Raw genomic sequence first — 27,505 nt, 5'->3', positions numbered from 1 at the left:
CCGCTAGAAACCATTTGCACTTAGATACTACGATCCTAGAAATGGACCAACATTCGTTTTCATTGGTCAGCTTTGCATGACGCCCTTTCCACTACGTGGGTGTGAATTTATTCGCACCACTTCATCTACTAGATGCGTTACAACGTGTTCAGCGTTACTAAATTTTGTAAATGTAGGATACATGTGACCTAAGAAACGGTGTCTTACTGTATTACAGTATGTAATGTCCGATGTAAATTAGCAAATAAATAAAGCGCCTCAACCCAGGATCGAACCTTCGACCTCCTGCATGTTAACCCAAAACTCTATCCACTGCACCAACTGTACAGCACGACTAGTACGTGCTGACAGAGGTAGTTACCCTGCATATGGTTACAGTGTTGCCAGATTGCCACTCTTAAACGTTCTTTTTCTGCTGGATATAGGCCTACTAGCAGGACGATCTTTTGTGAGAGACATTTATTTATTGCTGACATGTGAGGAGTCGCGCTGCGACGCCCGAGTGCGCGAATTTCGCTTCACCCTGTATAATGTTATATAATGTGTGTGTGAGATACAGTTGTTGGCTGAAGGTAATGAAGGTTTAGAAAATTCATATCGATCGATCAAACAATCGATTCAATTCAGATTTCATTTCCATTCAGTTGGTAGTATTACCGGAACCGGGTGTGCTCCCTCCTTACTCCTCACGCCCCTAACACCGACTATCACTAAAAGTTGCGCGTACAATACTTAAAACAGAGAGAGCAAAACCTACTCTAACGCGTGGTTCAGATTTAAACTGTTTAACAAGAAATATTAAGCCAGAGAAAACAAAATCCTAGGAAAACCCCACAACGTGACCAACAGTAGGGACTTTTGATTCTTTTCATCGTAACGTACTATCGTAGAGACAGATTTTTTTGAATCCATCTAAAGCGAGGGAAATTTTAACCCAATAATGAGTCCAACACAATTAAATCAAAACTGAACTCGTTTCACTGTACAAGTCCTAATTCGTACTATGTTTGTGAGGATAAGTCGGTGGGAATGATCTCATCGTGGGTGAAGATAATTATTAGGTAATTATACCCGTCTTTTCCCCATCAGAAGTCTTTTGCGTCTCTATCAGTCAAGCCATCACAGTTAGCCATATAATTATGCGGTGTGATGAGCTGGTAAGGCTGCATTTATGACCTTTTAAATGCAATAAAATTACGAGACTGGTAAATGGCGTCGTTTGATTAAAAGTTCAGCACAAAAAGGAACTAAAATAACCGAGTGAACAACAAAAAATCCGAGAAACAACCCAAACATAAAATTTGTGTTGTTAAATAGATTTTCATTAATTAAAAGGGATTGTTCGTTCATTTGTATTAATGTACAAAGGATGATTTTTCCGTTTTTATGATCATCATCATCATCATCTGTTTACCCTCCAGGTTCGGTTTTTCCCTCGGACTTAGCGAAGGATCCCACCTCTACGGCCTCAAGGGCAGTGTCCTGGAGCTTCAGACACTTGGTCGGGGGATACAACTGGGGAGTATGACCAGTACCTCGCCCAGGCGGCCTCACCTGCTATGCTGAACAGGGGCCTTGTGAAGGGATAGGAAGATTGGAAGGGATAGGCAAGGAAGAGGGAAGGAAGCGGCCGTGGCCTTAAGTTAGGTACCATCCCGGCATTCGCCTGGAGGAGAAGTGGGAAATCACGGAAAACCACTTCCAGGATGGCTGAGGTGGGAATCGAACCCACCTCTACTCAGTTGACCTCCGGAGGCTGAGTGGACCCAGTTCCAGCCCTCGTACCACTTTTCAAATTTCGTGGCAGAGCCGGGAATCGAACCCGGGCCTCCGGGGGTGGCAGCTAATCACGCTAACCACTACACCACAGAGGCGGACCGTTTTTATGATAATTATCATAATAATATTGGTGTGTGGGTGCCGGAGGATCCTGGTGTAGGTATTTCGATTTGATGCCCTATAGGCATGCTGAAGGCGGCACGAATACCCAGTCCCCGAGCCAAAGGAATTAACCAATGAAAACTAAAATCCCCGACTCGGCCAGTAATCGAACCGGGACCCCTTGGACCAAAGGCCAGCAAACTAACCATTTGGGCATGGCGCCGTACGTAATAATAATAATAATAATAATAATAATAATAATAATAATAATAATAATAATAATAATAATAATAATAATAATAACCTATATATTTACAAGCATTGCTTTACTTGAATAGGGACTCAAAAGTGAATCTAGGAATATTTTAATTGATCTGTGGGGACACAGCAGAATATGAGTTGGCAACACTAGCATCCGAACTCCTACAAATTCTGCGAGGTTGGTAACTTCCTAGAGAAATGTGCACCACCAGTGGTACGAGTACTCCTAAAAGGTGTTAAGCAGCAACAGAACGTTGGCAACACTGCGCATAAACTCGCTATTATGTCGACCCCTTTCTAGACTTCAACTTCAACTGGCCCTGAATTACAGCTGCCAGCACTTGTCGGGTTCCCGTGTGTGCCGCAGGGGTGTCCAACATGCTTAGTCAAAATGGGAAGATACTCTCAGTGAGAGCCTACATAGATGTAAGTTCAATTTGAATTAGACCTGTAGAGGAAACGACTAGGAGGTGTATAAGTGATATGTGTAAATGCAGAATACATACATTAAGTGATTACTTATGAACTGGTCTTTCAGTACTAACACACAGTTCCTAATACGAATATGTCACTCATTGTCCTAAGTCTGGGGAAGCTGGGGAAGAAAATTGCAATACAGCAAATTTTGGTGGAAGTTCATATTGTACTGCAATACACAAAATTCCATCGGAGAATACATTATATTAATTGTGAAATAACTGGAGGGTTTTACATAACACACACCCCCACCTCCCGTAAACTCAAGAAATAATATTTTCTAGTTTATATAGTCATTTTTTAGGAGTTTCGTAAATTTCTAGGACCGGTTCCTGACCTGCAGGTAATATGTGTGGGCAGGGTCTGTTGCAGTCAGTGGCACAAGCTTCTAAGAAAAAAATAAACACAACACCGGAACTCGCAATTTTTTTCGGGCCATATTGATTCACTGCGTAAAAGCAGTTTACGTATATTTCTCTGTGTTTCTGTTATAACAGCAACGTGCTGAACCCGAATATACCACTCGTTTTCTTTCATACGTCGATACATTTCGATATTTTAACGGTTCTGGATAATTATACAGTAATCAGGAGATAGTAGGTTCGAACCCCACTGTCGGCAGCCTTGAAGATGGTTTTGTGTGGTTTCTCATTTTCACACCAGGAAAATGCTGAAGCTGTACCTTAAGGCCACAGCCGCTTCCTTCCCACTCCTAGCCCTTCCCTGTCCCATCGTCACCATAAGAACTATCTGTGTCGGTGCGACGTAAAGCAACTAGCAGATAATTATACATTTACAGATTTTTTTTTTTTTTTAGCAATCGTAATTTTTTAAAGTCATCACCAGTAGACTTCTCTCATGTGATGTTCCAACTTTGCTAGTATAAAGCTGGAATGGTTCAATATCTCGACTTCTTTAACAAGCCAACTATATATCGATATATAACGATGATTTTTTTACAAAATGTCGTCCTGTCGTTTGTGAATGTAGATGCAATTATGTGGTTATAATTCAGGTTGGTTGTTGTCTTTAAACTTAAAATGTCAACATCCAGAAATTTTGAATTGCAAGCACACGCGTTTTGTTTTGTTTTGTTTGCGTACTTGCATTGGATCTAAACAAATGAAACATAAAATTGTGCCCACCACAAAGTTCTGTGAATCGAACCGTGCTTATTGCGGTGCGCATGTTCATGACCAACGCGTTACATAGGCTCCTCATGTGAGCCGTGGCAGTTGCTGCTCTACGTGGAATAATGTATGACATTTTCAATTTCCTGAATATGGTAAGAGCCTACAAATCATCACAATTGTTACTTTTTGTATGGTGAATATTACTCATTACAAAAGTACCAAGAGCAAACAAAAAGAAGAGAAAGAAAGAAAGAAAGCCATATACTCGCACGTCGTCATCCAGATGCTACATAATCCACATATCGACATAAGACGGACATCCCCATCTTCAAACATCGAGTGCTTCCTTCCAGAAGGTCAAATCATTAGGCCCGGCGCAGGACGCATTGACGAGATCCAGGAATATATCTCTAGAATGTTTCAGGCGGTGCGGATACCAAGAGCTGGCAAGGAGGATAGGCCGCAGCCAGGCATGCAGACAAGTTGAAAGGACAGGGGGCTAACTAACAAGTCGGTCGGTACTTACTTGAGAGGGGACGTACCTTGGCGTCGCCACGGCGCCACTCATGTACTGCGAGCCTGCTTCGCCAAGTGGACGCAGACCAAGGCTATAAGGGCCACCCAGGACGGACCTGCCACGCGGATTCAAACCAGGACAGCCTGAGGAGAGGCAGAGGCTGAGGTGAGGGACGTCCCCTGGTTTTCTGAGGCTGCTATTCAGGTTTCCCGGCCTGCTACCATCAGATTCACGATGCGAAATTCGGGTGTGCCATACAGGACAGAGTAAGCACCACAGAGCCGCCGTCAACCAGGAAGAAGGAGAAGCCGGTACTGCAGTGGGACTTCACATGCCCTTACGGCCCCCAGGCCGGGAGGTGGGCCATAGCCAGGACGAGGCTTTCTCCCCGGCCGAGAAGAGACAGATGTCAGGACAACGATGCGGGCCTCGTACCAGGAAGAAGAATTCACCAGCCCACCCGGAGAGAGCTACCCAGCTGCAACTTACGACTGCACCCGGGGAAGCAGTCGAATGAGGAGCCAATCAGGGGAGGACGTCAGAAAGAAGATGTGGCCATCAGGGGAGACATGAACGCACCCCAACCTGGCCGCCCATCAAATGTTGCAGTGTTTCTTCTGTATGAGGTGCGGCACGGTCAAGGAAGCTGTGGGCTCCAGATACACTGCAATCGCTTTTCTGGTGATCACCACCACACAGCTTGCACAGCACCTAGGGAGGTGCCGGTGTGCGCCAAGTGCGCGGGGGGCCATCCAGCCTCTCATCTCAGTTGCCCTGTTTATATAGCCACGGCTCGAGCAGAGAGGAAGGAGGCCCGTCACCATGTGCCTGCCCTCCCCAGTAGGTCCCCGCCTCGGTGGGCATGGCCGAATTTAAAGAGATCGGAGACTAGGTACGAGGGCCCCAAGGGGACCAGGCTGTGCAGCAGGTCGCAGGATATCTTGCGGCATGGCTTGGTAAGCGGTAAGGCCCGAGCTAGCTACAGCACTGCCTAGAAGGACTGATACCCAGAATAACAGGCCGCGCTTGAAAAGGGTTACTGACTTGTGCATGATACCTGTTCCTAACTAACCATATTACCTGGACTATTCCAGTCCACATCCTTAAATGCGCTGTTTACAATTTGTCAGGTTTTACATGTAAGCATCTTTCTATTTCTGCCTACGTAGTTTTCCTCTGACCTTTACTACCTGATTACACCACTATGATACCTCATCACCTCATCTGGCTTGGTAGCATGCTGAGCATTGGGACAGGCAAATACGTCCTACAGTATCACTTGTTTTCAATCCACCCTGCCGTCTCTTTCTCTTCTTAAGATTTAACAGCATGTCGGAGGGATGAATATTGTGCTGATCGCCACGCGGGGAGAGCGAGCTTCGGGCCCCCTCCCCGAAAAAAGAAAGAAGGATGATCTTGTTAGGGAGTTGCAACTATCCAAATTAAGGGCTGAACACCTTGCATCCCGTCTTAAGGAATACAGCTTGCTCGTTAAATCTTGAAAAATATCAAAATATAGCGTAAGGGATGAGATTTTCGGTGCTTCTTCCAAATGTACGAACACCTTTGTTTCTGCAGTAAGTTTTTCAATTTGCTTTACGTCGCACCAACAAGAGAACCTGTAGATCTTATGGCGACGAAGGGATAGGAAAGGGCTAGGATGGGAAGGAAGTGACCGTGTCTTATTTAAGGTAGAGTCTCAGCCCCAGAATTTGCTTGGTGTGAAAATAGAAAACCACGAAGAAACCATCTTCAGGGCTGCCGACAGTGAGGTTCGAACCCACTATCACAATAATGCGTGCTGATAACAACGTGGCCCAAACCGCTCAACCACTTTCTCGGTTGTAGTGATGTTAATGGTCTCTGTACCGGGCGGTACACCTCTACTCTGTTTATTTAAAAGTTGCGCCAGTTGAAACTCCTCTTCTGGAGGAAGTCCGAACTTTATCTACACTATTAATCTACTAATTCCTCAGAAGATGTCACTACCTGGAAATTTTTGAGTTTTTGAACTGTGTCACTTTTGATGTGTTTTTGTTTCGCTTGAAGTAAGAAGTGTGAACTTTCTCTTCTAGAGGACACTACTGAAGATCAACAATAGTGCGACCTAGTGCGGAGTCAAAGAACTATTTTGTTGGAGAAATTTTTATTTCAAGAGTTTGTTCTTTGTTAAATTTCCTTCTGTCATTGTTTAAGTTGGCTGTATACCCCTCTTTTTCCCCTTAGTTTGGATCTAGCCAATCCCGAATTTCTTTAATTAATTTTCCACCAATAATGTGTTTCTTTTTCCTCTATGTAGGGGTTTCTTTCCCCTAGCCAATAAAGATTTTGTGGGAGGGTGTTTTCTTTCCCCTAACGCCTAGAAACTTCCGCGAGCGTATATAAACTGCTGATTTTGGGGTCTCCGGGCCACTTCTGTTCCATCTTTCAGTGTATTAAGTACATAGCAGGAGGCGGGAAGCGCCTCTTTCTTCTTCTGCCGTTCAGCCGTTCAACACCAGGTAATGGCCTATTAATAACTTCTTTTCTTGCTAGGTCGGCAGTTTAACACTCGCGGCGGGTTCGAAGCATTTCCATCATGTAACCTTTTCCTAAAATGTAATTACTCTTTTCATCTTTTTCTTGTAAAGCTACATATTGGGATAGAGAGTGCTAACCCTCTCGAGCTCCCACTCACATTTGTTTTGAGGTGAACTTATTTTCTCAAACTATTCTTCGTTTATGTAATGTAAAGTGTTCTTCTCTAAGTCACCTCTGTAGTATGGGATTAGCCCTTGCGTTAGTGGCCCCAGAGCCAGATGAGGTTTTAAAAACAAAGTGTATTAGGAGTGCAAGTTCGCCTCCTCTCAAATTGTTATTTTAGAGGTCATGTAATCAACCTTCTTTTCATGTAATAGACCTCCGTAGTTTGGGTATTTTACCCCTGTAAATACGTCCTTAGAGGACAGCTTGAAGGTAGAGTTTGGTGTGGCCTTGTGATAGGCTTACAATTTTGAGAGCGGATCGCTCTTTGAAATTTGTTTCTGTATGCCTCGTGCAGGCTTTATGTGTAATGTTTGGAGCCAGTGCTCCTGGGCAGGAATGGGGTTTTCTGCCCCTTGGCTAAAATTTTCTTTGGGAGTAAGGCGGGGCTGATTGCCCAAGAGTTATGAAGTAAGGGCACTGAGCTCGAACCCAGTAATATTGTACCTACATTTTTGCTACTCTGTACCTGTTATGATTGTTATCTCTTGTCTTTGAAAAGAAAATATAACCTAGTTAAATTTTAAATTAATTTTACATTGCACGTTAATTTCGTAGCTTGAAACCCATTCACACCCGCACCTTCTTTCACCTCTACCTACCACGGATATCTCCGTAACAAGTGGTAGCAGAGCGTGGTTGAATGGGTCTCAATTTAGCCCCTTTTGACGGCTAAACATTGCTTTGATTCGAACTCTAACAATTTTCTCAGTTGCTGGAATTTTTTGAGTTTTTCAAAATTGTTCTGTCATCATGCCCGGCCCTCGCGATGTTCTCCTCCTTAACTACTTGCGCAAAGAGGAGTTGATATATGAGTTAACTATCAGAAACGTTCAATCTGGAGGCACGGTTGCAATAGACACTAACAAGCTTAGAGAGTCCCTTGATTTGCCCATTTCCATCCCCAATTTGGGAGAGAAAGAAATTGATGACTCTCTTTCCACGATTGTCGAGAATATTACTGGGCTAGCATCGGTAGTCAGCTTTTTTGATGAAAACGATCCATCTCCTAATCAAATTAAGCGTGTGCAAGGCAGGCTGTATCACTTTGCAAATAGAGTTAATGATCTGTTGTCTCTAAAGGTGAATGACGTTCAGAGGAAGGACGCTAATACGCTCCTTGAAACTATTTCTGAATTGTCTAATAAGGTCACTCAATTGCTAACCGGCGAAGCTCCTCCCAAAACTGATCAACCCGCCACGGTGAATGTAGGTAACGAGGAAGAGCCTCCTCAGGGAGAAGTCAATAGGATAACCGTTGCTGCTCAAACTATCTCTGCCCCATCGAACAACGAATCTGAACGCCGCGCGTCATTGAGTAACATCCGCTCTGAATTAACTTCTTTGCCATTGAAACCTTTAACGACTATGTCACCTGGGTTCAGCAGCTTGCCTCATCCATTGGCAATGTTGCTTAGAGGTATCTCTAAGTTTTCCGTCAACACCACCAGTGACGTAATTTCATTTTTAAGATTTCTAGTGGAATTTCAGGATCATGCCCTTGTGTTTTCTCTTTCCCCATGTCAAATTTTGCAAATTATCTATCCTTATGCTATTGGTGTCCTATCTGACAAAATAGTTAGAGCCATCGCCGAGCAATCTTCTATTGAGGATTTCCATGCCCATTTGCTAGCTAACTTCATCCCGGCTAGGACCAGGTCCTCCCTTATTCAGAAATACTATTATCGGGTACAGCGCTTGGATGAAAACCTGGCAGACTTCATCCAAGATATTAAGTTTTATACTAGGGTGTTTGCTCTCCACTTCCCTGAGGATCAGATCGTGCAAGCTATTGTCGAAGGGATTTCACCACCCTACAGGTCATATTTGTGTTTCGCGGCGTGCCCGCAAACCTTCTCTGAACTGGAAGCATTAGCCGTCTCTGCGGAAGGAGTTAGGTATGCCGATTCCTTGCGTGTGGCGAAAGAACCCCCGCCTTCCTTTAGTAACACTCGGCCTCCACCTCGCCGACCAGTCAATCCCCGTAAATGTTATGCTTGCGGGTCGCCTGACCATCTGCGGAATAAGTGTCCTCTGAGCAAGTCAAGTGGGACAAGGAATGGAGCAGGGTCATCACAAGGCTGTTTTAAGTGTGGGGCCTTCTCACATATCGCCAAGAATTGCCCAAACGCAAATAGCACCCCCTCCTGCTCAACTTCTGGTGCAAATCCCAGCTATGCTAATAATAAAAAGTGACTAGTGGCGTCGGCTGAGCCGACTAATCCATCTTCCCGAGACCCAGCCCCTAGTAAACAGGTTGTAAATGCAGAGAACGACCAGCCTTCAAATTCATCTTTTGAATGCCCTAAAGAGTGTCTTAGGATTGCGGCGGATACCCCCGCACCTGTTCCTTTTCTTAAGATTGAGTTAAATAACGAGCCTATAACAGCTCTCTTAGATTCAGGCAGTGTTTGTTCCATTATTTCGGCTGATTGGTATTCTAAATTGAAATCTGTTTGTAAACTCCCTGACTATGTCTCTTCTCCTGTTCAATACGTTTCGGCTAATTCATCTCCATTAGAAATTCTAGGTTCCTTACTGGTCAAAATTCGTGTTTTTAAGTTTACATGGAAAGTTAAATTGTTTGTGGCCAAGCAATTGTCTTGCCCCATTATATTGGGAGCTGACTTTATTTCTCACACTGGTCTTGTGCTCGATCTCCAGAGTAGGTCGTGCACATTCAAATTTGCCTCTAATTGTAAAATCCCTCTATTAAAGTGTAATTCTGCATCATGTTCATCTATTTCGCCTACCCAGGATGAGATGTTGTTAGACCTTAGACATCTACCTGAGGAGCAGGCTGATAGTATTCGCAAACTGTGTCAGTCGTTTCCCGAGGTGTTCTCTGATACTCTTGGTGTTACTGACCTTATTGAATACAAAATTGAGGTTACGGATTCGATTCCTGTCCGTTTTCCACCGTATAGGCTATCTCCACCTAAAATGAAGGCTCTGAAAGAAATCATCGATCAGATGTTGAAGGATGGTATTATTAGGCCCTCTAAGTCAGCGTATTCTTCGCCTATTTTTCTAGTCCCGAAACCCCAAGGAGGCTTCAGGCCTGTCATTGATTACAGGGCTCTCAATCGGAAGGTGGTGTTGCAATCTGTGCCCCTTCCCGACCTTCATTCTTGCTTTTCATGGTTTCGAAAGGCCAAGTTCTTCACTATCTTGGACTTGAATCAGGCCTATAATCAAATTCCCCTTGCCGAGGAGTCTAAACATCTTACAGCGTTTGCCACGGACTGGAATTTATACGAATACAACCGCGTGCCTTTCGGGCTCCCCACGGGGGCAGCTGTGCTCACTAGGCTACTAGATAGGGTCTTCTCCGACATCAAATTTGAGTACTTATATCACTACTTGGATGATGTCGTCGTATTTTCCGAGACTTTTGAAGAACATCTAGATCATCTGCGAGAAGTTCTCGATCGCCTTCGTAAGGCTGGGTTAACTGTTAAGTTGTCCAAGGTTGCCTTTGCTAAGCCCTCAATGTCATTCCTAGGGCATATTGTGTCACCCGATGGTGTAGCTGTCGATCATTCTAGAACACAGGCCATCCGTGATTTTAAACCTCCTAAGGACATCAAAGGTATCGCTAGATTCATTGGTATGGTGAATTTCTTCAGGAAGTTTATTCCTAACTTCGCTAATAGAGCGGCGCCCTTAAACCTTCTTCGTAGGAAAGGCATCAAATTCGAGTGGGGACCTTCTCAACAAGCCGCTTTCGAAGATCTTAAATTAGCTCTCTGTAATGCCCCTGTACTTGCTATGCCTGATTTCTCGAAGAAATTCATCGTCCAAACGGACGCGTCGTCGTCAGCTGTAGCTGCAGTCCTTCTTCAAGAGACTGAACTAGGGAGGCGTCCCATCGCCTATGCATCTAGGACTCTATCGGTTCAAGAAGCCAAGTATTCCATCTATGAGCTCGAAGGGTTGGCAGTCTTATTCGCCTTAGAAAAGTTCCGTCTCTATCTGGAACATGTCAAATTCGACCTGGAGACAGATAATCAAGCCTTAAGCTGGGTCTTAGGTAGGCCGCGTCGTACTGGTCGTATAGCCCGTTGGGCCATCCGTATTTCTGCCTTCCAATTTGATGTACGACATATCAGAGGTACCGAAAATGTTGTTGCTGATGGACTCAGCCGTATGTTTCATAACGACGTCGAAACCCACGAACCGGTCGACAGTTCATCACCTTCCGAGTCCATACTATCCGAGGTTAATGCCATCCTAACAGATGCTCCCATGCTTTTTAGGGATATTGAGAAATACCAACGTGAAGATCCGACGCTGGCTCCTATAATGGAAACCCTTTCTTCTGGGGAACATGCTGTCCCTTATGTTCTGAGGAATGGTGTTCTATGTTGCCCTTCGAGGCATGATAAGTTGATGAAAGTTGTTGTTCCAGCGGTTCTTGTACCTATGATCTTCAAGTATTATCATGAGACCCCATTAGGAGGGCATCTGGGTATCTTTAAAACTCGTGAAATGATTCGTGAAATGTTCATCTGGAAAGGTATGGACGGTGAAATCCGTGAACTTGTAAAAGCTTGTAAATCTTGTTTGCTCAGTAAACCAACCATGTCCACCAAGGTAGGCCTCTTGTCTTCGCATCAAGCATCGCGCCCCATGGAACGCCTGTATATTGATTATGTAGGACCCTTCCCCCAGTCAAAGGGGAATGCCAACAAATTCATCTTTGTATGTGTAGATGGTTTTACAAGATTTTCGTGGTTATTCCCGACTAAGCTGGCTACCGCTCAGTCTACAATTACTTGCTTAAATTCTATTTTTGCTTCTTTTGGTCCGTGTCAATATATTGTATCTGATAATGCTAAGGCTTTTACATCTAATTTATTTCGTAAATTCTGTTTTGACTTGTCCATCTCTCATGTAACTACATCTGCTTATTATCCTCAACCATCTCTGGCGGAACGGGTTAACCGTAATCTCAGGTCCGCACTCATTGCCTATCATCATGAAGATCCTTCCAGGTGGGACACGTCCCTGCATTGGATAGCTTTTGCTTTGAATTCGGCGGTTCATGAATCTCACAAGTTTACTCCAGCTTCTTTGATGTTCAAGTTTGTTTCCAACTCGCCGCTCTCTAACCTCTGGTCTTTGAATGACATTCTACCCGAGACAATAGATCCGGATAACATTAAAGATCTTTGGAAGAAGGCTAAAGCCAATCTTAAAGTGTCTCATGAAAAGGTTAGGGAAAGGTATGATCGTGGACGGAGACCCACCACTTTGAAGGTAGGTGACCAGGTTATGGTCAAAAATTTTGTTCCCGCGGGCAAGCTTGCCCCCAGATTTCATGGGCCTTGTATCATTCTCGATTTTATTACGCCAGTTACGTTGTTAGTTAGCAATCCAGCCACCGAGAGGATATTTAGGGTTCACCTGTCCCAGGTGAAACCGGTGTAATTTCTGTGTTAACTTGCTTCATATTATTTTGAAAGGATATGAAGGTTATATTTTTTTTGAGTTTCACTTTTAAGGCATTCTGCCCCTTCTGTAATATTTTGGTTTTAGATGTAAGCCTTGTGTAAAACCTGCCCCGAAACGTTAAACTGCCATCCTGTTCTTGCCACGGCCATTACCACGCTCCCGTCTCCTGCTCCACCTTACACTGTGGCTTCATAATAGTAAATGCCATGGATATCTACACGCCGCTGGCCCCTCAACCTCTCCACAAGCCTGTACCCTCAAAGAAGATGATAGTCCAACACAATTCTGCCGCCTAGCTTTAATGTTTCAGCGCCCCCGCAGCCGCGCAGCACCGTGCAGCGACTGGGGAGGGGGATGGGCCCCCTCCTCTCCAGCGAGGACGACATGTGCACGGCGAGCCGGAGCTCTCCTCCCGGCCAAGGCTGATGTGCGGCGCACAACCTACTACATGCCCGCAGCCTGTATCTGTTCACCGCGGGCGCGGCGTACTTCAACACCTCTGCTCCCCTCATAGTGCGGGCGAGCGGTATCTCAGGGTACTTGAGGGGTCCGAGCGGCCTCCGTTGGACGCAAGCTGCAACGGCCGGTCTGGCCATCCGACTCAATCTACATCAACTACATGGACAGTCACCATAAGCAATAACTACACTTGGGAATTCAACAACAATATTTGGTGGACATTGCAAAATTTTTCTTCACTTTTAAGCATTAAAGGTTTATCTTCAGAAATTCAACTACTACAACAGAAAAACTTTACTGCACCTGCAACAACAAAATTTTGAATTTGCAACCAACCAAATTACTAAAATCTTATAAATGCTTCCGCAATTAATCTTAATATCAACATCAAAACTTGGACCTTATTTTGGAAACAAAGCTTATGTTCTTCTGTGGAGGAACTTTTGGGGGGGGGGAGGTCTGTACCGGGCGGTACACCTCTACTCTGTTTATTTAAAAGTTGCGCCAGTTGAAACTCCTCTTCTGGAGGAAGTCCGAACTTTATCTACACTATTAATCTACTAATTCCTCAGAAGATGTCACTACCTGGAAATTTTTGAGTTTTTGAACTGTGTCACTTTTGATGTGTTTTTGTTTCGCTTGAAGTAAGAAGTGTGAACTTTCTCTTCTAGAGGACACTACTGAAGATCAACAATAGTGCGACCTAGTGCGGAGTCAAAGAACTATTTTGTTGGAGAAATTTTTATTTCAAGAGTTTGTTCTTTGTTAAATTTCCTTCTGTCATTGTTTAAGTTGGCTGTATACCCCTCTTTTTCCCCTTAGTTTGGATCTAGCCAATCCCGAATTTCTTTAATTAATTTTCCACCAATAATGTGTTTCTTTTTCCTCTATGTAGGGGTTTCTTTTCCCTAGCCAATAAAGATTTTGTGGGAGGGTGTTTTCTTTCCCCTAACGCCTAGAAACTTCCGCGAGAGTATATAAACTGCTGATTTTGGGGTCTCCGGGCCACTTCTGATCCATCTTTCAGTGTATTAAGTACATAGCAGGAGGCAGGAAGCGCCTCTTTCTTCTTCTGCCGTTCAGCCGTTCAACACCAGGTAATGGCCTATTAATAACTTCTTTTCTTGCTAGGTCGGCAGTTTAACACTCGCGGCGGGTTCGAAGCATTTCCATCATGTAACCTTTTCCTAAAATGTAATTACTCTTTTCATCTTTTTCTTGTAAAGCTACATATTGGGATAGAGAGTGCTAACCCTCTCGAGCTCCCACTCACATTTGTTTTGAGGTGAACTTATTTTCTCAAACTATTCTTCGTTTATGTAATGTAAAGTGTTCTTCTCTAAGTCACCTCTGTAGTATGGGATTAGCCCTTGCGTTAGTGGCCCCAGAGCCAGATGAGGTTTTAAAAACAAAGTGTATTAGGAGTGCAAGTTCGCCTCCTCTCAAATTGTTATTTTAGAGGTCATGTAATCAACCTTCTTTTCATGTAATAGACCTCCGTAGTTTGGGTATTTTACCCCTGTAAATACGTCCTTAGAGGACAGCTTGAAGGTAGAGTTTGGTGTGGCCTTGTGATAGGCTTACAATTTTGAGAGCGGATCGCTCTTTGAAATTTGTTTCTGTATGCCTCGTGCAGGCTTTATGTGTAATGTTTGGAGCCAGTGCTCCTGGGCAGGAATGGGGTTTTCTGCCCCTTGGCTAAAATTTTCTTTGGGAGTAAGGCGGGGCTGATTGCCCAAGAGTTATGAAGTAAGGGCACTGAGCCCGAACCCAGTAATATTGTACCTACATTTTTGCTACTCTGTACCTGTTATGATTGTTATCTCTTGTCTTTGAAAAGAAAATATAACCTAGTTAAATTTTAAATTAATTTTACATTGCACGTTAATTTCGTAGCTTGAAACCCATTCACACCCGCACCTTCTTTCACCTCTACCTACCACGGATATCTCCGTAACAGTCTCTTTGAACACATTACGATTCCTCCTAAACCAGACCAATGGCGTCTGTTTATAGTTAGCTCAAGTAGAAGTCTAAAAGCTGTTCTACTGCGTAATGGGAACAAGTTACTTCCATACCAGTAGCTCACTCTGCACAACTTAAAGAGAAGAAAATATCAAACTGTTCTTGGAAAAACTAAAATATGGCTATTAAAATGGGATGATGTGGTGATTTTAACATGTTGGGATCTTTTGTGGTATCAAGGTGACTACGTCAAATATTCCTGCTTTCCCGCCTGTGGTATAGCAGGGCAGATGTCCCGCATTGCACAGACACACGCACAAAAAAAGAATGGACAACAAGAAACTAACTTCTTCCAGGTGCACGTAACGTATGGACTGAGCCCCCATGTGTTCAGAGGGAAGATTCTGATACCACCATGACACATCAAATTTAGACGTGTTAACCAATTCATCAAAGTTTTAGGAAATAACTGTGAGGCTCTGAGCCTCATCACACAAATATTCCCAAATTTATCTGAAGCAAAAATGAAAGGTGGAATTTTCACCGGACCTCAGACACGTGTGATGGTAAAATCAAATAACTTGAAGATGCAATGGCTCGTGATGAAAGAAATGCTTGGGATACTTTTAGAATGGCAGTGCATCTGCTTATGGGAAACAACAGAAGTGATAATGATATTATGCAACTGGTAGAGAATTTGATACAGAGTTACCATGTACAGTACTTGGATGTAGAATGTCAGTAAAAATGCACTATTTGTTTTATTATATTGATTTTTTTACGCCAAATTTAGGAGCTATAAGCGAGGAACACTGTGAACGCTTTTACCTGCATGGAGGGGAGGTATCAGGCACTTTCGGAGTGTGCTATGATGGGATACTCTGTATGGGGTATAGTACGCGCAGAGGAGTCGGAAAGAGGAAAGACCGTTCTAATGTACATTTACCGGGCGAGTTGGCCGTGCGGTTAGGGGCGGGAAGCTGTGAGCATTGCATCCAGGAGATAGTGGGTTCGAACCCCACTGTTGGCAGCCTTGAAGATGGTTTTCCGTGGTTTCCATTTTTCGCACGAGGCAAATGCTGTGGCTGTACCTTAATTAAGGCCACGGCCGCTTTCTACCCATTCCTAGGCCTTTTCTATCCTATCCTATCCTATCGTCGCCATAAGACCTATCTGTTTTGGTGTGACGTAAAGTAAATTGTAAAAAAAGTACATTCTTGAATGTATGAAGATTCAGTGTTATTCAATACTTTTGCTTTTAATAGTACCGATTCCTGGAGTATTGTACAACCGATTTTTTCTCTATGACTATAAACAAACCAAAACAAAACAAACCACATGGCACTACGCCCTTGAAGGCCCTTGGCCTACCAAGCAACCGCTGCTCAGCCCGAAGGCCTGAAGATTACGAGGTGTCGTGTGGTCAGCACGACGAATCCTCTCGGCCGTTATTCTTGGCTTTCGAGACCTGGCTCTGACTCTATAGCTGCATTAAATATGTAATATTAGCAGATTTCTAGAAAATTGAAAAATCTTTAATATATCCAAAATATTGACACTTAAGAAAACTGTTTCTACACTGCCGGAAAACATGCAACATCCTCAAGGACAAGTTCATTTTACTCACGATTGATGTAACAGGTAGTTCATCATTGCAGGAGTATGTGATTACAAATTCAGACCAAACGAAACACACGTCACAGTAAAGTGTGCCCAAACAGTCGTATCAATACACAGTGTACCCCACACTGGCGGCAATGCAGGCGTGTATTCGCGCATGAAAACCACCATAAAGATGCTGTATGGCAACCTGCGATAGATTGTCCCAAGCATCTTGCACCTTTTGATGTATTTCGACAATGGTTCTTACAGGATCTCGAGAACGCGAAAGTTCCCACTTCATCATGTCCCATACATTTTCAATTGGCGAGAGATCCAGTGGCCACGGCAGTTTTTGTTCGCCAACAGCTGTATGTGGACGTGCATTGTCCTGGTGACAAAACTCATCACCTTCCTGTCGAAATGGTAGTAGCACGAGGATAACAAACAACATTTGCAATGTAGCGGGCACTGGTTACGTTACCCTGCAGAAAGACAAACTGCGACCGCGACTTGTAACTGATAGTCTCCCATACCATGAAGCCTTGGGTAGGACCTGGGCATCGTTGGTGAATGCACTCTGGAATAGGCCGCTCACCAGGTCTAGGCCGTACACGTGTACGTCCATCACATGCATATAGACAGAACCTACTCTCGTCACTGAAGACGACAGAACGGCCCTCTCCAGTCGACTCTCTCACGACACCATAGTAGCCATGCATGGCAGTGTCGTGGTGTCAGTGGTAGCCCTGCTAGAGGCACACGTGATCGTAATCCTGCTGCAAGCAGACGGTTCCCAATGGTAACTGGTGACACAGCAAGTGCAACAAGTTACCGGATTTCTTTCCCGGATGATGCTCGGTCGGATACCGCCGATCGCACAATGCATCGATCTAGGCATGTGTCTGTATTACGTGGACGTCCGGAGCCTGGTCTATGGAAATGTTCCGCAGAACACTACAGAGAGCAGCGACACACCACAGACACATTGTACCAAACATGTGCAGCAATCCGCCGACACGTCCATCCAGCTTCCCGCAGGCCAACAATGCGACACCATTCAACAGGAGCACGTACCGGTCGACGGGGCATGGTTGTCCTCTAGAATGAATGTTGCAAACACTGCTTACCTCTAACCTCAGCAAAACAGAGTGCGCACGGAGAGGCCTCCTGAGCGCCATCTGATCACCGATGTCCGTGACAAATGAATCACTAACACGACAACCTCTCGGTATGCACATAATATACCTCGGTGCCACTGAACACAGTCCTTGAGGATGTTTTATGACTTTTTCCGGCAGTGTGTATCCATAATCAACATCACCAACTTAAGGAAACCAAGCAACAACGTTGTCAAATTTTGTTTTGTGGCGGTTATTTACATCCCCTGATTCGGGGATTGAGTGTATGTGTTGTCTAAACACACTCCTTTTCATGCACACACAGCACACCACACTAGCAACCACCACAGAAACACGGAAGAGTTAGATCATTCCTGTTCACTGGTTTGGCATCAAGAAAGGCCTCCGGCTGGAAAACAGGGCCAAGTCCTCATGTTCGACAGAGTTCGCACCCGCGACCCCTCCAGAGCATGAAGTAAAGCAGAAGGAGGAGGAGGAGGAGGAGGAGGAGAATAAGAATAAGATGCGTGAACGAACAAATTATTGATTGTTCATCATTTTCTAGAGTTGTGCTTCCGTATAATATATAGTGCCGCTGGTATTTAAAAATTTCAACAAGTAAAAATACATTATTTTTGAAACTTTTAGATTATGAACTACAATAAACCGAAAGTTGTATGAAGAACTTTAAATAGTTAAAGTTGAATATTTAAAGTACAGATGGGATTGATAGATTTTTCTTAAAATACAAACGAATGTGCACGAGGTTTGTATGCAGTACCTCGTATAACTTTTTAGCGCTGCTTGGTAAAACGCAATTTCTCTATATAAACATAATGTGGGTGAGCCCGCATATGACGTATGTATGCAATTATTATTTTCCTTTGATGCTCTGTTTTTCTAATTAAAGTGAAGATAACATGCCATGAGATACACTTTTCAGAAGAGAGGACAACTGTAAAGTGGAATGCTGTAATCTGATGTTGAAATGGGGATGCCAGGCAATTACCGTATTTAAATCGGAAACTGCAATGTCACGAAGTGATATTTGGATTTGTTTGATTACTGAGCCATTGAATGATTGTCTTACGGCGGATAAACGGTTGAAGTTTCAGTCCATATGATTATTTGCGAGGCAGTTCCTAGCTTAGCACCCATAGCATGGTTGATCAAGACTGCATGAAATGAAAATCAGGATCAGCGGTTACCAGGTCTCCCTTATTTAACTTCTATTTCCTTGCGTCTTCCGGCTCACGTATATCTCCCCTGGTTTAGCTTCCATTGCCCTTTACGTATAGACATGCTGCTTTGGTGGATCAGTGGTAGAGTGCTCGACTCATAATCTCAAGTTCGCGGATTCGATCTCGGCTAAAGTAATCGATTTTCGAAGGAGTCAAAAGTCTTGGCACTCTATATCATTGATGCTGGTATGTTAAAAATCTCTGGTGTGCTCTCATTATCAAAATAATTCAACAAAATTATCCGTTTCAGCAGAATTCCGCTTTTGTTGCTAAATTGCAGCACAATTGGTATGTCGAAGTTGGTTGGCAGGCCGACTAGATGGTACCACTCCGTGCGGTAGCCGATCACATACGACTTTTCATCTTTTTCTCCTTTTTCTTATTTCCACCGTTAGCTGGTGTCGGCTATTCTGGTCACCCTCCTCCAGTAGATTCTATCTAGGACTGCACTTGTTCTGTCCAGGCCTTTCGAACCACAGGCTCCCCATCTTGTCCTGGGTTGTCATTGGGTTATACGGCCATCTACATCAAGCCTGTTCATTCTATGAGCCATATATTTCTTCGATTGTCATGGGTGACTAAGCCATACTAAACAATGTTATCTAAAATCCTCAGAGATATGTGTTACTCTCGGTGACTTTCCGATAGTGTCATTCCGAATTTTATCCATTCCGGTCACTACACGGGTCCATCGTAGCATCCGTTTCTGTTCATGCGTTTTATTGGTAGCCCAGCATTCCGATCCATATACTTGTAGAATGACTCGAGAGACTACTGTTATATAAATTTTTCCCTTCAGATGGAGTAGAGCCTTTTTATCATATAGAACTATGCAGTACCGGACAAGCTGGCCGTGCGGTTAGAGGCGCGCAGCTGTGAGCTTACATCCGGGAGATCGCGGGTTCGAATCCCACTGTCGGAAGCCCTGAAGATGGTTTTCCCTGGTTTCACATTTTCACATGAGGCAAATGCTGGGACTATAATTAAGGCCACGGCTGCTTCCTTCCCACTCCTACCCCTTTCCTATCCCATAGTCGCCATAAGACCTGTCTGTGTCGGTGTGACGTAAAGCCACTAGCAAGAAAAAGAAAGAACTGTGCAACTGCCCGCGATTTTGCCCAGCCACTGATTTCGTTTACTATATATTTTACCCTCCCCTGCGAACCATGTGACCTTACCGCGGTGGGGAGGATTGCGTGTCAAAACGAAGCAGATAGTCAAGCCGCAGGTGCAACCATATCGGATGGGTATCTATAGAGTGACCAGACTAAGGAATGATTCATCGAAAGGGGGGTAGCAGCCTTTCGGAAGTTACAAGGGCGGCAGTCTACATGATTGACTGATATGGTCTTGTAATAATACTCAACATGGCTTAGCTGTGTTGATACTGCTACACGGCTGAAAGCAATGGGAAACTACAGCCGTAACTACCTCCCGAGGACATGCAGCTCTCTCTCTCTGTATGAATGATGTATTGATGATCGCTTCCTCCCGGGTAAAATATTCCGGAGGTAAACTAGTCCCCCATTCGGATCTCCGGGTGGGGTCTACACGAGAGGGGGCGATCATCAGGAAGATGGATACTGACATTCTGCGAGTCGGAGCGTGGAATGTTAGAAGTTTGAATCGTTGTGGTAGGTTAGAGAATCTGAAAAGGGAGATGGATAGTCTAAAGTTAGATGTAGTTGCTATAAGTGAAATACGTTGGCAGGAAGAACAGGATTTTTGGCCAGGCGACTACCGAATTATCAACACAAAATCAAACAGGGGAAATGCAGGAGTTAGTTTAATAATGAATAAGAAAATAGGGCAGCGGGTTAGCTACTACGACCAGCATAGTGAAAGAATTATTGTTGTCAAGATAGACACCAAACCAATGCCCACCACAATAGTGCAGGTCTATATGCCTACTAGTTCAGCGGATGATGAGGAAATCGAAAGAATATATGACGAGATAGAAGATTTAATGCAATATGTAAAAGGTGACGAGAATCTAATTGTGATGGGAGACTGGAATGCAGTAGTAGACCAAGGAAGAGAAGGTAATACAGTAGGAGAATTTGGATTGGGACAAAGGAACAAAAGAGGAAGTCGGCTGGTTGAATTCTGCACTGATCATAATTTAGTCCTTACCAATACTTGGTTCAAACACACAAACGACGGCTGTATACGTGGACGAGACCTGGAGACACTGGAAGGTATCAGATAGACTTCATTATGATTAGGCAGAGATTCAGAAACCAGGTGTTGGATTGCAAAACTTTCCCAGGAGCAGACGTAGACTCTGACCACAACTTGTTGGTCATGAAATGCCATCTGAAGTTGAAGAAATTGAAAAAATGAAAGAATGCAAAAAGATGGGATCTAGACAAGTTGACAGAAAAGAGTGCGAAGGATTGTTTCAAGGAACATGTTGCACAAGGGCTAAATGAAAAGGCTGAAGGAAACACAATAGAGGAAGAGTGGATAGTCATGAAAAACGAAGTCAGTAGGGCTGCTGAAGAAATGTTAGGAAGGAAGAAAAGATCAAGTAAGAATCAGTGGATAACTAAGGAGATACTAGACCTGATTGATGAACGACGAAGATACAAGAATGCTAGAAATGAAGAGGGCAGCAAAGAATACAGGCGATTAAAGAAACAAGTGGATATAAAGTGCAAGGTAGCTAAGTAAGAATGGCTGAAGGAGAAGTGCAAGGATGTCGAAGGTTGTATGGTCCTGGGAAAGGTAGATGCTGCATTCAGGAAAATCAAGAAAATCTTTGGAGGAAGGAAATCTAGGTGTGTGAATATTAAGAGCTCAGATGGAAAGCCACTTCTTGGGAAAGAAGACAAAGCTGAAAGATGGCAGGAGCATATCCAACAGGTGTATCAAGGTAAAGATGTAGATAATTTGGTTCTGTAACATGAAGAGGCTGTTGATGCTGATGAAATGGGAGACCCAATTTTGAGGTCAGAGTTTGACAAAGCTGTGAGTGACCTAAATAGGAATAAGGCACCTGGAATTGATGACATTCCCTCTGAATTACTGACTGCCTTAGGAGAAACCAGCCTGGCAATGTTATTCCATTTAGTGTGTAAGATGTATGACACAGGAGAAGTCCCATCCAATTTTCGGCAGAATGTTGTTATACATATTTCCAAGAAAGCCGGTGCTGACAGGTGTGAAAGCTACCGCACCATTAGTTTATTATCTCATGCCTGAAAATTTTTAACACGTATTGTTTACAGAAGAATGGAAAAAACAAGTTGAAGCTGAGTTGGGAGAAGATCAATTTGGCTTCAGAAGAAATGTAGGAACACGTGAAGCAATCCTGACTTTACGTCTGATCTTAGAGGATCGAATAAAGAAGGACAAGTCCACGTACATGGCATTCGTAGATCTAGGAAAGGCATTCGATAATATTGATTGGAGCAAGCTATTTAAGATTCTGAAGATGATTGGGATGAGATACCGAGAACGAATAATTATGTACAACCTGTATAAAAATGAGTCTGCAGTGATAAGAATCGAGGGCTTTGAAAAAGAAGAAGCAATCCAGAAAGGAGTGAGGCAAGGCTGCAGTTTGTCCCCCCCCCTCCTTTTCAATGTTTACATAGAACAGGCAGTAAAGGAAATCAAGGAGAAATTTGGAAAGGGAATCCCTGTCCAAGGAGAGGAAATCAAAACCTTGAGATTTGCCGATGATATTGTTATTTTATCTGAGACTGCAGAAGATCTCGATAAGTTGCTGAATGGTATGGACGAAGTCTTGGGTAAGGAGTACAAGATGAAAATAAATAAGTCCAAAACAAAAGTAATGGAGTGCAGTCAAACGAAGGCAGGTGATGCAGGAAATATTAAATTAGGAAATGAAGTCTTAAAGGAAGTAGATGAATATTGTTACTCGGGTAGTAAAATAACTAACGATGGCAGAAGTTAGGAGGACATAAAATGCAGACTAGCACAAGCAAGGAAGAGCTTTCTTAAGAAAAGAAATTTGCTCACTTCAAACATTGATATAAGAATTAGAAAGATGTTTTTGAAGACTTTCGTGTGGAGCATGGCATTGTATGGAAGTGAAACATGGACGATAACTAGCTCAGAAAGAAAGAGAATAGAAGCTTTTGAAATGTGGTGTTACAGAAGAATGCTGAAGGTGAGATGGATAGATCGAATCACGAATGAAGAGATACTGAATCGAATTGGTGAGAGGAAATCGATTTGGCAAAATTTGACGAGAAGGAGAGATAGAATGATAGGACACACCTTAAGACACCAAGGAGTTGTTCAGTTAGTTTTTGAAGGAAGTGTAGGTGGTAAGAACGGTAGGGGTAGACCAAGGTATGAATATGACAAGCAGATTAGAGCAGATGTAAGATGCAATAGTTACGTAGAAATGAAAAGGTTTGCACAGGATAGGGTGGCATGAAGAGCTGCATCAAACCAGTCTATGGACTGATGACTCAAACAACATCATATATTTTACGTCGCAACGACACAGACAGGTCTTATGTCGACGATGGGGTAGGAAAGGGCTAGGACAGGGATGGAAGCGACCGTGAATATACAGCCACAGCAATCGCCTGCTGTGAAAATGTGAAACCACCAAAACCTATCTTCAGACCTGCCGATATTGGGGTCAGAACTCACCTTCTTCCTGTGCTAGCTGACGACTACGTCATCTAAATCACATAGCCACTCGTTCGGTCAGCCATTGTTTATTCGATTGGTAATATCCCTATCATTTTTTGCATTGTCCTCATTACTGTTCCAAGATATCTGAAGGTACTTGTTATCATTACCTCATCATTTCCAATTTATTATCCTTCTTGACTGGATACTCTCATGGAAAAATTGCAGTCCACGTATTCTGTCCTCATCCTGCTTATGGTAAGCTCATTCCTTTCTAACACATCTTGCCAGATGTTCAGATTCCCTTGTAGTGCTTCTACACTTTCACTCACATGCACTATAGCGTCAGTAAAGACCTTCTCCATGGGGCTTCATCTTGTAAGTGTTTGTTCAGTCCATCCATGACCATGATAATGAAGTATGGGCTAAGTGGAGAACACTAATGCAGACCAATCTTCACGGCAAATTCTTCTGTATTTTCACAAGAGCTTCCCACAGTCATCTGGTTTCTATCGTACATATCTTGGACCATAGTGATCTACGGATAAAGGAAATTTTTGTTGTCTTCAGTGCCCATCAAATAAGATCACGTGGCACTCGGTCATAGGCCATGTGCAGATGTTCACTACACAGTCGGTACTTTTCCCTCAACATCCTGAAGGCGAAGATATTGTGTGTTGTGGACATGCCAGGCTTAAACACGAATAGATTTTCAGATATTATATATAGACATATTTTTCAGAGATCGAAATCCTCATTTTATGTTTCATTTTCAAATGTTCGCAGTCTAATTTGGTTATCACAAAGTAGGATGTGACGAATTTGTTCGCTATTCGCACATTCGTCTGCTTCCTTTCGCTTTCCTTTAATTTTGAGCATCCTGAAGTACGGTCATATTGTAAGCTGTTACGAACACATGTGAACGTTATGAATGGGTGAATATCAAAAAATTATTTAGTGCATCATGGGTGTCGATGGCGAGGGAGACGACGGATAACGGAACAAAATAACACAAAAAAGAAAAAGGGTCGGTATATGCGTATAAATCTTTTCAATTGGGAGAGAACTTATTCCTCGTTGTTAGAGCAAGTGAAAGCCTAATACCTTTAAAGCATACTGTTCTTTGTGTAGACACGTGTTCAGTGTTGCCCATGGAAGGAACAATGTTTGTTCGCAGGAAGTATCAACAGTAAGTGAAATAGTATTGTATAGACATAGATTTAGTAATGTGCGTGCCATATTGAAGTCATTAGCTCTATAAAGAGTTGAAAATGAAAACCTACAACCTGTTTTCCAGTCATTGACCGGGTCAGGGATGTAATGAATGAAGCAGATATAGGCTGTTAGAACGATGGGGTCGCCACTCCCAAAGTGATTTATTAATGAATGATAGATGCTATGAAATGAGAATGGAGAGTGTTGCTGGAATGAAAGATGACAGGGAAAACCGGAGTACCCGGAGAAAAACCTGTCCCGCCTCCGCTTTGTCCAGCACAAATCTCACATGGAGTGACCGGGATTTGAACCACGGTATCCGGCGGTGAGAGGCCGACGCGCTGCCGTCTGAGCCACGGTGGCTCCTTCTATAAAGAGTTAATAAATTTATTTCCTTAGGTAATCAAAGCAAGGACTAAGATGCAGAAAAATCAAAACAAAGCAGTAAAATATTGACGTTTTTAATGTTGGAAAATATGCAACTGGGAGCGGTGACTTCAAAACACTAGCGACTGAATTAACTATAATCTACCACACACAGCTTAAGTTACAACCGCGTAGATTGTGGAAATAAACTATTTCGAGAACTATTGAGTGGTTCTGATATTGCTAGTGAAATAGCATTTGGAACATAAATAAATTCATACAAAATTCAACATGATTTGCGAAAAATTCTTCAAGTTTTCAAGTACAGAGCCACGAATAAAACATACATAATCGTATGGATGGTGTTGTAGATAAATGGGTGTGTAAATTAGCAGTATATTTAAGTACACAATCTTCTAGAAAACTAGAAAATATCGATAATATTCCACTGAAATGGTTTCCCAATATTGCCATGACACAGGAAAGAAAAAACAACGAAAATGTACAACGGTATTCGTGTACCATAAAGACCAAGCGGAATGGCCGCGAGTGTTAAAGTGTTACCAATACTTCCCTTACAAAGTTGGAATATCTGGAACTGCAGGCCTGTCTGTGTCCATCATGCCCAGAGAACGAAAATGAGCCCACGGTCAGAGAAGACTCGCATAATCATTTTCATGAGTGTGTGTTGTTATTTCTAAAGTAAGGTTATAACTAAGGTTTTACGTGAATAGTGCAGTAGTGCTCAACGAAAGCACAAACATCCACACACACTCTTAGACGTAGTACTCCCTGGTGCTATATAATATTAAAAGAGTGAGGGGTTTTAAACTTATTTTTAGGGTGGCATGTAGGGTCCTTCGAGCAATAGCTGCTGGCATTCGTTCAAATATAATATCTCATGGAACATTAACAGTAATACTGCCAGTGGATTGTTGATTACAATTCATTGCCCTTACAGAATCTCTCGCATTAAGCCCTTACGTTCGAAGTGTAAGGCTAACATGGAGCCGGTAACAAATACTGGAAAGGAATGTAACGCAGATTCATCACAACTTTCGTCTCGACGCACATATATTCAAAGACGTACAGAGTAGCGCAGACCGCTATTCCATATTTCTGAGACTAATTTACTCCAACAACGGAATTCTGGTCTGTGATGCTACTGGATATAAAGTTACAACTGATGGCTGCTGAAGGCAGCATTACTCGATGAGATAATTAATTCAATGGTTCTGTTTTTCACATCCACTTTGAAGATAAAATGCTTCAACATGACAATGTCCACCCCCACGCGACGCATATCACAAGAGAAGCTCTCCAAAGAAAAGTAATTCTCCAATGTTTTCCAAGTCTCTGTACTTAAGTTCCATTGAAACTATGCTGGATATGATGAAAAGACAACTACATTTTCTCCACTATCAGTTCACAATTATCAACAGATGATAGTTTCAGGCCAGGAGACGTAGTGTAAAAATCTGCTGGAAACATGTCATGGCCGAGAACTCCATTCCGTAGATAATTTTAAAATGTCTTTGAATCCATAACGATTATATCGTAAACAAGAAGGACTATATGTAGATGAAGATGAAGTTGTTACTAAGTATCACTCACTCAATATGTCCAAGTAATCTTAGCCTTTTTTATCCCTTAGTTGTGATTCAAGTTCCATACATTTTAAGTGGTGCATATAGGTATTGACGCAAAGAAAGAAAGAAGGAAAGAATAATAATAATGTTATTTGTTTTACGTCCCACTAACTACTCTTTTACGGTTTTCGGAGACGCCGAGGTGCCGGAATTTTATCCCGCAGGAGTTCTTTTACGTGCCAGTAAATCTACCGACACGAGGCTGACGTATTTGAGCACCTTCAAATACCACCGGACTGAGCCAGGATCGAACCTGCCAAGTTGGGGTCAGAAGGCCAGCGCCTCAACCGTCTGAGCCACTCAGCCCGGCAAGAAGGAAAGAAAGAAAGGAAGAAAGAATGAAATCTATGCGTTCTTAATGTCCCTTTCACTGTTGGTGGTTATAATGGATTCCGCACGAATGGAATTTTGCCCTGAAGAGCTTTAGTTAACGTGCCAGTAAAGCCACTGCGGGGGCCCTTAGCATTCAAGCAAAGAATTTTGATCGACTATGCCGTTTTTTCAACCATCTACAGCACTCAACCGGCCACTTATTTTACGTTCGTTAATTAGTTGAAGGATACAATTTATGTTGAAAATATGCGTGAGCGCACGTTCATGAAGACAGCTTCTATTCATGTTAGCGGAATGGTACCATCTTCAAAGCAGAAAACAATACACAAAAATATTCTTCGGTTATTATTTTCAATAATACTGATATAAATGATTTCAAAGGTGCAGAAAATTTCGAAAATGCTGCTACATATTTTGGTCGTTCTACACTATTACTTTTCTACTCTAGTACAGTGATTATCGTTCCGCCAATCAG

The sequence above is a fragment of the Anabrus simplex genome, chromosome 2 (genome assembly GCF_040414725.1).
Source record: "Anabrus simplex isolate iqAnaSimp1 chromosome 2, ASM4041472v1, whole genome shotgun sequence".
Taxonomy (NCBI): domain Eukaryota; kingdom Metazoa; phylum Arthropoda; class Insecta; order Orthoptera; family Tettigoniidae; genus Anabrus; species Anabrus simplex.
Note: the sequence above shows the minus strand (reverse complement) of the source record.